This window comes from Eptatretus burgeri, chromosome 1 (genome assembly GCF_056783735.1).
Source record: "Eptatretus burgeri isolate ZD-2024b chromosome 1, Ebu_testis_v1, whole genome shotgun sequence".
Taxonomy (NCBI): Eukaryota; Metazoa; Chordata; class Myxini; order Myxiniformes; family Myxinidae; genus Eptatretus; species Eptatretus burgeri.
Window position 1 is genome coordinate 15137265 of NC_140961.1, and position 10376 is coordinate 15147640.

Here is a 10376-nt window from a genome sequence, read left to right on the forward strand (position 1 = left end):
GTATATTATTTGATCATCTTCAATCCTGTTTTGGTATCTTTACATCTGCTCTTGAATGGTGGAATATATTCTTATAGATTATAAATCGACTGTAAACATTGTCGGCTATTCATCAGACCTAATTCATCGATCTGTATGTGCCCGATGGATCTATTCTTGGTCCGCTCTTATTTTCCCACTTTCTCTGCATGCACTTGTTGAAATTCATAAAATTGTACCATCAGGTTTCATTGTTATACTAATGATACCCATGTTTACCGATTAATTGAATCTGATGATGGGCTCTCTTCTGAAAATATGAATTCCAGTCTCTCTGTTATTAGAACATTAATGTCCAGGAACTTTCTCATATGCAATGCTTTCAAGACCGATGTGCTTACCCTTGACTCTGCATCCATTATTAAAAAGATCTAAACCCACATAGTCAACTTGGAGATCACCACCTGACTACACTTTTAAATTTAGGTATCACGTTGGAACCAGCTCTTTTCTGCATTCCACATCTTGATAAAATCTTTAAATCTATTTTATCCATCTGCAGAACATTGGCCAAATTGAACAACACCTAAATCAGAAGAAAACTGAAATTCTGGTTATTGCTCTCATATAGCATCATGCTATGACTGTAACTCACTGTTCGCAGGCTTGCCTGCTTTTTCCCTGAAGTGTGACAACTCATGCAGAACATGCCTGCAAGGCTCGTCATGTAGGGTCGTAAATTTAATCACATCACTCCAATTCTCATAACATTTCACTGCCCAATGGATAGATATTAAAATCTTGCTGTAACCTTTTAAGCCAAACATAAATTGGTTCCTGCCTATGTTTCTCACCTATTTATACCTGATACCAGTGCAAGAAAGATAAGAACAAATACCTGGAATCTCCTGGTAGTTGATTGCATGAGAATGAAGGCTTTTGTTGATTGAGCATTCTTCAAATATTCTCAACTGTGGAAGTCATTGCTTCTTAAAAATTTCACAGCCTTATCATAAATTGCAATTCAGAACTTTCTTTTAAAATCCCATCTTTCTTTTAAAATCCCATCTTTTTAGCATTTAATTTTTTTAATTTCTACTATCAATACCTCTCATTTCTTTATATAATGCTTTGACATTTCAAAATGAAAAGCACTTTAAACAAAGTTGATTAACACCATTTCGGGATATGCAAATGGAGATTTATAGTTATTGTGCCAGCAGGTGCAAATTAGAGCAAAAATCTTTGCCAACGTAGGAAATCATCATTACTTAAGCACTGCGTTGTATTTTAAATTAATAAAGTCCAAATGAACTACGGACGTTATTTTCTCATTAACTGCAGTTATTTCAAAATCTCAAAGGTGGATGTGTAATACGTAGAGTGAATTCAACACGTCCCTGTACCGTCAAAGGTGGTACTACTACCAGTGCAAATCCCAAGCTTGCGTTGTTAGATAGATGCTCTGTTCTGGCATCTGTCCCACTGTTCCTTGGCTTTACCAGGCATCAAAAAAAGTTTCATTTCAATTCAAGACACATTTCCATATATATAATATTCACAAGAGAAAAGGAGCATGCCAAGAATTTATTTGAATAATGCCTATGTTATGTGCAGCCTCCAAGTTTTGGCACGAGTGTTCCTTGAATACGCGAAGGGATAGCACGGCAGACAATAAAAACGATTACTTTAAACTTTTCAATCAACTGACAACCAACCAGGTGATATCCAACGACATACAACAGAAGGAACTTTAAAAATGCAATTTATTTAAAACAGTGTTAAAATGTGCTAAATATCAATCAGTAATAATGCAATCACAATTCAATCAAACATTCATGAATGACTGTAAACGTCCGCACAGGAAAGTACAAGTCACGGTCAATGCTTAATCAAAGTGACACACGTATATTTCAATGCAGTTTCAAACACCTCAACAACTCTCTACAATGGCAGTTTTCCTCCGACAAAGGCATCTCTACACTCACGTGTTAGTACACCTCCTTTTACCAGGATTTGTGTCATGAATCAAAGATAAAATCTTGCAGTGTTCGAACATGCAATTAAAACTGCCATGTCGAATCAAGCGTGCAGATCCGTGAACCTTTTGCCATGTGAGAATAACCGTGTAGTTGAATTGAGTATGGTAATGGAATGGTCGTGTAGAAACAAAACTTGCAGATTTGCGATCCGCTTTGAGTGTAGAGAGTGAACGAGTGAGCCTGCGGGAATTGTCACGCAGAGTGGTGTCTCACCGTTTCTCCAGCCAAACCGCGAGAAGGCACGAGGTGGAGGGAGGGAACGACCTTGGTGCACTGCTGCCGAGGGAAGCGCGCTGGCGTGTTGTGTTGGCTCTTAATGAGCACAACTGATCGGCAAGCAGGAGTGAAGCCGTACACCAGCCTGGTTCACTGGATCAGTAGTGAGGTCAGTGGTCACCATGTGCTCAAGGCAAAAGCTCATGATACTGTTGCTGCCTGTCTCCCACTGTGCACCAGCACGCTGCCGTTCCAAAGCTCCATACGCTGCTAGAACTGGTTCTCTGGTTCACCTCCAAGATCACCACAGCGTCACATCAGCTCCTCCTTCTCCTTATCGCTCCCTGCCTCACCTTTTATGGCAAACTCGCAAGGACAATCTCAAAGCAAGGTGACACTGTCTGAATCTAAAGATTGACCACAGTTTGACCATTGGCTAAGAGCACCGTTTTCCACAACAAAACTTTCACCCATTTCATTCACACAGTGTAATGCCCTTGTTGAACAAAGCATTCAGCCTCAACACCAGTCATCTTCAAAGTTCTGTTGACAACACATCTCAATGTCATGATGCCAATGACGCATGATGATGTGTGTGCACGCATCCGTTCTCCCATCCAAATGCAAAACCTAGTAACTCATTTTTTGATCAAAACTGAGCTAATACTAATTTTGGAGTTACTAGGTTATAGGCTTCATGTTAGTGTATAAGTTATTGTAATTTGTTCCCTACGTAAGCTTCTACGCTCATGGCAGGACCTAGCAACTCCTACAGAATTTGGTAAATACCACAAAAAAACCTAGTATCTCAATGGACCAATCTGATGCCACGCTTTAGTCACATGACATTGAAATGGCAGCGCTCTAACATCTGTAAAGGAATAATCAAATCTTCTCGAATGGATACGGCTTTAATCTATCTATAATTCCAGCAATCTCTGTGTGTTTGTGTGTGTGTGTGTGTGTGTGTCTGTTTGTCTGTCTGTTCATCTGCGACCGCCGTTTCTCGACGACCGCCGGTCCGATCTGATTGAAACTTGCCAGGAATATTGCTGGGGACCCGCTGATGTGCCTTTTCAACGTTTGATATTAATCGGACAAGCGGTTCCCAAGTTACGGCCATTTATCTGTCGACCAATGACAAGACACGGTGCTATGACATCACGAATAACGTCACAATTAATGTTTATTTGTTTGTTTATTTATTTATTTTGCACGATTGACGGTCCGATCTGATTGAAACTTGCCAGGAATATTGCTGGGGACCCGCGGATGTGCCTTTTTGAAGTTTGATATTAATCGGACGAGCAGTTCCCAAGTTACGGCCATTTATCTGTCGACCAATATCTGCGAGAGAGGGGGATGGGAGAGGGGAGGGATGAGAGTGGGGGCGAGAGAGAGGGGCGAGAGAGGAGGGGGGAGAGAGGAAGGGCGAGACTAGGGGGATAGAGGGGGGCAAGAGAGGGGGGCAAGAGAGGGGGGAGAGAGAAGGGGGTGAGAGAGGGGGTGAGAGAGAGGGGGATGAGAGTGGGGGCGAGAGAGGGGGATGAGAGTGGGGGCGAGAGAGGGGGATGAGAGTGGGGGCGAGAGAGGGGGGATGAGAGTGGGGGCGAGAGAGAGGGGGCGAGAGAGAGGGGGCGAGAGAGAGGAGGCGAGAGAGAGGGGCGAGAGAGAGGGGAGAGAGAGGGCTGCACATACCGGCACTCACCTACGGGCCCGTACTAGTATATATAAAAGCAGTTTTTCTTTGTTTTCTCAAAATCAATTAGAAGTGAGTTACTAGGGTCTGCCTTTGGACGGAGCGTTGTCCCCCATTACTTCTCTTTTCATTAATTCACTGAAACTCGAGTTACCTTTGTCTCCGAATTATCAGAATCATGTCTTTAACACAAAACTTCACATTTCCAATCGTTTAGGATTTATATAGGATTTACTAATTTGTAACACCTATTCTTCATTTTTATACAAAGTCTAGGCTCATGGAAGAGAGAGAGAGTGAGGGGAGAGAGAGTGAGGGGAGAGAGAGTGAGGGGAGAGAGAGAGTGAGGGGAGAGAGAGAGTGAGGGGAGAGAGAGAGAGTGAGGGGAGAGAGAGAGAGAGTGAGGGGAGAGAGAGAGTGAGGGGAGAGAGAGAGTGAGGGTGAGGGTGAGGGTGAGGGTGAGGGTGAGGGTGAGGGTGAGAGTGAGAGAGAAAACCATGGTAACCTGTAAGTAAGAGGATTGGGTTTGTTAGTTGGGATTAATGAGGGTATAAAAGATCACATGTACAGATGCAAGATCACATGAGAGGGTTACTTCCAGTACCGGAAGGAAGAGTGCAATTTGAACCATTTTTAGAAAGCAGTTCCACAAATGCGAGAAAAGAGGAAGAAATATTAGTAATCACTTTGGCCAATAGCACGTGTCTTAGTGGGGAGCCATGCATGGGTAATTATTTATTTTCATTTCAAATTGATGCAAAAGTTTTGTTTTTGGTACCAATTTGACGGTAAGGTTCTATAGAACAATTTTAGTTCGAGTGTCAAGCTGTCACATCAAAATTGGGTATTTGGGGCTGGGGGTCATAACCCAACCACCCTCCGCGGCCTGTGCAAAATATAATAATTGCTTTAACTTTTGATTCAATGAGTCGATCTGAACATATGGGGTACTTATGGACTCAGAATCAGGAGAAGCAACTTGTATTTAAGCAGATTTCCCATAGACGCAGTCATTTTGCCGGTGTTGACGCATATCCACAAAAATAGAGCAAAATTACCAAGGTAAAATCTGTTTTAATAACATGACAATTCTGCTTCGACTCAATGGTAAAGTGAAATTTGTAATCATCTTATGACTGTTCTACAATGTGGTTGTGGGTACACACAACTGTTCTGACAATTGCTTGAATAACTCCCTGAACAAAGTAATATGAAAGTTGCAAATAAATCAGTTATATACACACACACCAGTCGGCCAATTGTTGGCCAACTACTTCTCGCATTGACACTTGCAAAGACGTGTGCACTTCAACTTTGCCTTCGTGCACTTGCACCGAGAGCAGGCACTTGTACAAGTGCACTTCACATCCAGATGAAATACATCCTTGGCGAGGGGCGGCGAGATCCAAATGGGAAGTAGCTTGCCGACCTCTTCCCTCTATCCATGGTTAGTGGGGTTGTTGACAGCCATCATTGACATGTGCGCTGTTGTCCAGATGCTAGCTTGGAAGACACTTCTTTTAATATGTTGGCCCAAAGCATCACTTGTTGGGGGAATTCTCTCCACGTCCCTAGTCTTCTGTGAGAACAACCTCATTCGGAGGAGGTCAACGTCGTTGCCCTCGTTTTTGATCATTGGAGTAGAGCCGACAGACAACGTTCTTTGCTACTTCTTTCAGTCTTGGCGATGTTTGGAATGGAGTGTCAACAATAGTTGCGAATTCATCCATGAGGGACGGTACTTCCTGCATCACCTTGGAGCAGTATCTCTTACCCTTGAACTTAAAGGAAGACGTGCTGTCTGATCCAGTGAATGCGTGAAAGAGGGCCATGGCTTTGCACGTGGTCGTACCCAGGTTTGTGGCGATAGTGTTCAGGGAGATCATTCTTGTTGTCTTTCCGGCTTTGAAGGAGATCTAGATTTCTGTCGCAGGGTTCAGAGCCTTGATGTGATGGAAATTGCTCAGAAGGATTACCACAACATCTGTGTCTCCAGTATGGACCATCCCAAGTGACGATGTTTGGAGGGCATGGAGAAGATGTACTACAACACGAGTGTCAGCTTCCTCATGGTTACATTGATCCATTGGTGGATCATTTCCAGCATGGTGTACTTGATCACCTGCAGTGATGTAGACATCCTTGTCATCTGGGAACTGTTCTTGTGTTATCCTTTTTGACAGGAATGCAAACAGTTCCTTTTTGTTATCAACGTTCGCCAGAAACTTCTGCCAGTTTTCAGGGATTTTGGCAGTGCCACATACACGCTGTCGGGTAGTCTGTTCCTCGTTTTTCCCTTGTACCCCCTTTGATTGTGAGTGCACGATAGTCGTCCCATACAATGTCTACTCGTGTCGATTGTTTCAAGTCGTGGCGAACTCTTGGGCAAAATACCTTGTCGAAATATGAATCAAAGGTCTTGCCTTGGACATTTGTACCAGGAAGGGAGTGTATCAGTACTCCACCGTCAATAACAACGAAGTCGTAAACATCTGGTGCAGTTATCTCCTCATCAGCAGAAATAATACTGCTTTTACTGGTTTCCATGATGTATACAATCAAATCTGACTTCGTACAAGAGTTGAGGGACCTTTCTAACAATAATGCAGGTGGGTATGGTGAAGATTCATGACAAAAAACTCCTCCAAATCACCCCCGCGGCTGTCCAGTGCCTCAAAAGCTTGTCCATAGAACTCCGCATGACGTTTGAAGTGCTGCATTCTAAGTTTAGCTTCAGTCGTCTTCTGTGTTTTCTTCTCATGAAACAACAGTAACTTGTTTTGTTTGATAGATGCTGTCAGAAGTGTGTCATTTGAGTCCAGCACATTCTTCCTAAAGTTGTCGTACTGCTCTTGTCCCATAGACTCAAAATTTCAGACAGATACAGCTGCAGTCACAGACTCACATACCTTGTTGTCTAATGTAACCAGGTCTTCGCTGTGCTCCTCAAAAGGACTCCCCTTGCTCAGCAACACCTCTATCGGATCATTGACATGGCATTGAAATCGGTGCTGAGAAGCACATCCTTCCTCATGATGAGGGAGTTGTTCATCATCATCGTTGTCTTTTACACCAGTAAAGTCCTCAATGACACGGCTGATTTCCGGACCTGTCACGATCCAACATTCCAGCATCTCAGGGTTCTCTGTGAGACCAATAATGCCACCTACTCATTTTACCCTTTTGTTCGCTTGCTCATGTGCTTGATCAATTGGTAAGGATGAGAAACGCCGATTGCTTCGAGTTATTGTCCAGTGTCCCATTTCAAACTCAACCTGAATGCTATCTGGGAGATCTTCCAAGTCTCAGATAAGGATTGGAACCCATCTGGCATAATTCTGGTGATTGAAAGCAAAGAACAGAGGGACAAGCTTCCGCAGGGTAGTGACCATGAGTTCGAACTTCCGTTCCCGATGTGCTCGGATGAACATAAGAATGATCTGTTGGTACTTGTGTACGAGAGCCAGAATTGGAACATTGGGCTCTCTTGAGAAGTTAGCACAACCCATTCCTCAAGGGGCATCTCTGTTCCACTGTCCTTGTAGGCTCGTTTCAGAAGGGTGTCGAGTACCACAACAGTAACTTGATGAGCATATCTTGTTCTCATTGCATTGGACGCTTTCAGAAAAGATGTGGCTGCTGCTTCTGTCTTCACTAGCCCAGCTTCTTTGAGGGCTTCAGTCCATCTAGACCCATGCAGAAGGTCTCCCATGGTGCTCCACAAAGCCATTTCAATGTGGAGTCCACCTAGCATGACCACAAACTTGTCTTCCCCAAAGATGTCTGAGAAGGTCCACTGCATATTTTTTTTGCAAGATCATAGAGTGGTTGGTCCACAACAAATACAGGTATTTGGTGTGGGTTGAGGTGGTCATTTGTTTTTTTCACCAGCTCCATTCCATGTCGAATCATTTCTGGAGTGGCTGCTTTCTCGTGGAATAGTGGCAGGAGGGCTTCAATGCCTTCTTTGGGTTGTCAAACAGCATCTGATCGAGCAGCATGGAATGAAGACCACATTGTTGGGGTTTTCCTTTTCTGCATCAGAATCCTCATATAGGATGTCATGTACTGCAGTCATCCATGCCTGTTCATGCTGTTTCTCCTCGTCGAATGTACTCGTTGCTACTGAATGCACATCCTTTACCGGAGGTTGGGTGACAAGATTCCTACTCACAGGTGGTCGAAACGTTTATGAACGAGGCAGGATGGGTCCACTGCTGCCTGTTGCTGTTTTGTCAGAGGTGATTCGTAGACATGCTTGATCTAACCCAGGCTGCTGTGATAAAGGGAACTGAAAAATTGAAATCCCAGTTCCATGGAAGGAAGAACTGGCAGTGCGTGATGTAGGATTGTGATCCAAGTTATCCAGGGCTGCAACTGTGAAAATGGGCTGACGCAAGTTTGTAGGACAGACTATATCACCGTTATTCCTCGTTTGATCTGCAACAGCCTGTGCAAAGCTCACTTCAGTGGTGAGGACTTTCTTATATGACACGCTCAGAGCATATTTGTGTAGTGGTTCTACAAGCTTCTTACTTCTTGTTTGGGAATGTAATTTGAGGGCCAGGAATACTGCAAGGGGAGGCTCGCAACTCAAGTTCGCAGAAAGAGAAGTCATATTTAGCATAGCAACTTGACTCACAGAGAGGATCTTCCTGGAATTCTCTTGTTCGGGTGATGATTTGGGTCCTTCGAGGAGTTGGCGGAAGAAATACTTCATACGCTGTGGAACATATGATTGTTCGCAACCATTGGGAAATGAACCTTCAAACTTGAACGGTGTGTCATGATCCAAAACAGCTTTACGGAGAATCGATGCTGCCATTAGTAGTGTATGTACTTCCTCATCTGGTGTTTGAGTTGCATCTGAAATGATCTTTCAAGCCGTTTTCGAACAAACAAGGAAAACTCGATTTCGTACATCCTTCTCTTCCATCAAATTCGGGAAGTGTTCAAGAACTGTTTCTTTTAGGCGTGTCCGGTTCACAGCTTTCTGGATTCCATGTAGTTCCAATCTCTCTGTCATCATATCTGTCAGATCTTGCAATGCAAAGAATCTGCGACCTCCAGAGACTTCTTCCTTTATGAATTGGAGCAATTCATTTTCTGTTGTGGCTTCAAGGTTTTCACTGACAGTGTCTTGTTTACAAAGTGCAACGTAACGGCGGTTGAACTGTGTGTAGCAATTCCTGTGATACTTTGCTTCGATGGCTACCAGATCACCTTCTGCCATGAGTGCCACGACACGGTCTTCTCCCAGTGCAACTGCCTTGTTGTGCATCTGTGGGGTGAGTTCGACCTTCTGGAAAGAATGGTCTGTTACATTTGTTTCATCACCACAGAAGACACAGAGTACGATTTACCGCTGTGCTGGTCCGTAGGGATTTTTTTCTTGCTGGAGGCGGTCCTTCATAATGATGCTTTTTTGCATGGTCAAGTGCAGATGTCCTGTAAAGCTGACGACAGGATTTGTGCCAGGATGCACGATTCTTGTGCATGGACTCTGCATCTGGAATTTCTACGTCTGGGTGTGGAGCAGCACCAATTTCTCTGAATTGACTTACAAGGCTGGTGATTTCTGTGTAGGCTCCCACTCTACGACTAGCCACGGGATTCGCAAGAGGGCAAACAAGCTCTTCCTCTGTTTGCTTTTGGCATAGCATGCATAAATGCCAACTCGTTGTCCCTGTCATCTCAGAAAATATTCTGGAAAAAAACAGCAAGAAAAATACAATATATTTTTTCGGACTGGAGTGGTGTGAGCTGTGAGTTATTACCCCACCTTACCCTCCCCACTTTTTAACTAATTTCGGGGAAAATATGTTTTTAAGCATTTTGTCATTTTTTCTTTTTATCGAGCCAATGCCAAACGTCTGTCGGCGTTCTAATACATGAGGTTTTTTTTAAAGTCTAATTTTAAATGTGGATTTATTGAAAAATGCGCCCCCCCCCCACTACTCCCTCCACCCACAAATTATCGCAGTGCTTGACACTCGAACCAAAATCGTTCTATAGACCCTTACTTTCAATTTAGCAGTAAAACTGAAACTTTTGCATCAATTTGAAATGACTGAGTGTCCAGGCACCCCACTAACATACACTGCGAGACTAAAGGTGTGTCACACAATGGCCCAGGAAATGTGCTGATCAACTTTGTCCTAAGTCCCTATCTTTGTTCCTATCTGCAAAAATATTCATTACCAGCGTATGATGTTACAGTCTAAGATCACTTGTGGTTTTTGGTGGGGACAGCACACGTGATGGTTTCAAAGGTGATTTCCACTTTCCAAGTAATCTGAGAAAGGGTCATTTTCATGTTTTATTGTCACCCCTCTTATTCTGTTATTTCAGTGAAGGACAATTTATTTTCTCCTGATTATGTAATGATATGCAATTAGCACAATCTAGCGTATGCATGGTTTACTTCATTATAATGGTCA

The 10376-nt window shown here is 43.4% G+C and overlaps 1 pseudogene; it reads right to left on the bottom strand.

Moving 5' to 3' along the window:
- Positions 1-4951: 4951 nt before the first annotated feature.
- On the bottom strand, positions 4952-9698 carry LOC147033918 (uncharacterized; annotated as a pseudogene).
- Between the last annotated feature and the right edge of the window lie 678 nt (positions 9699-10376).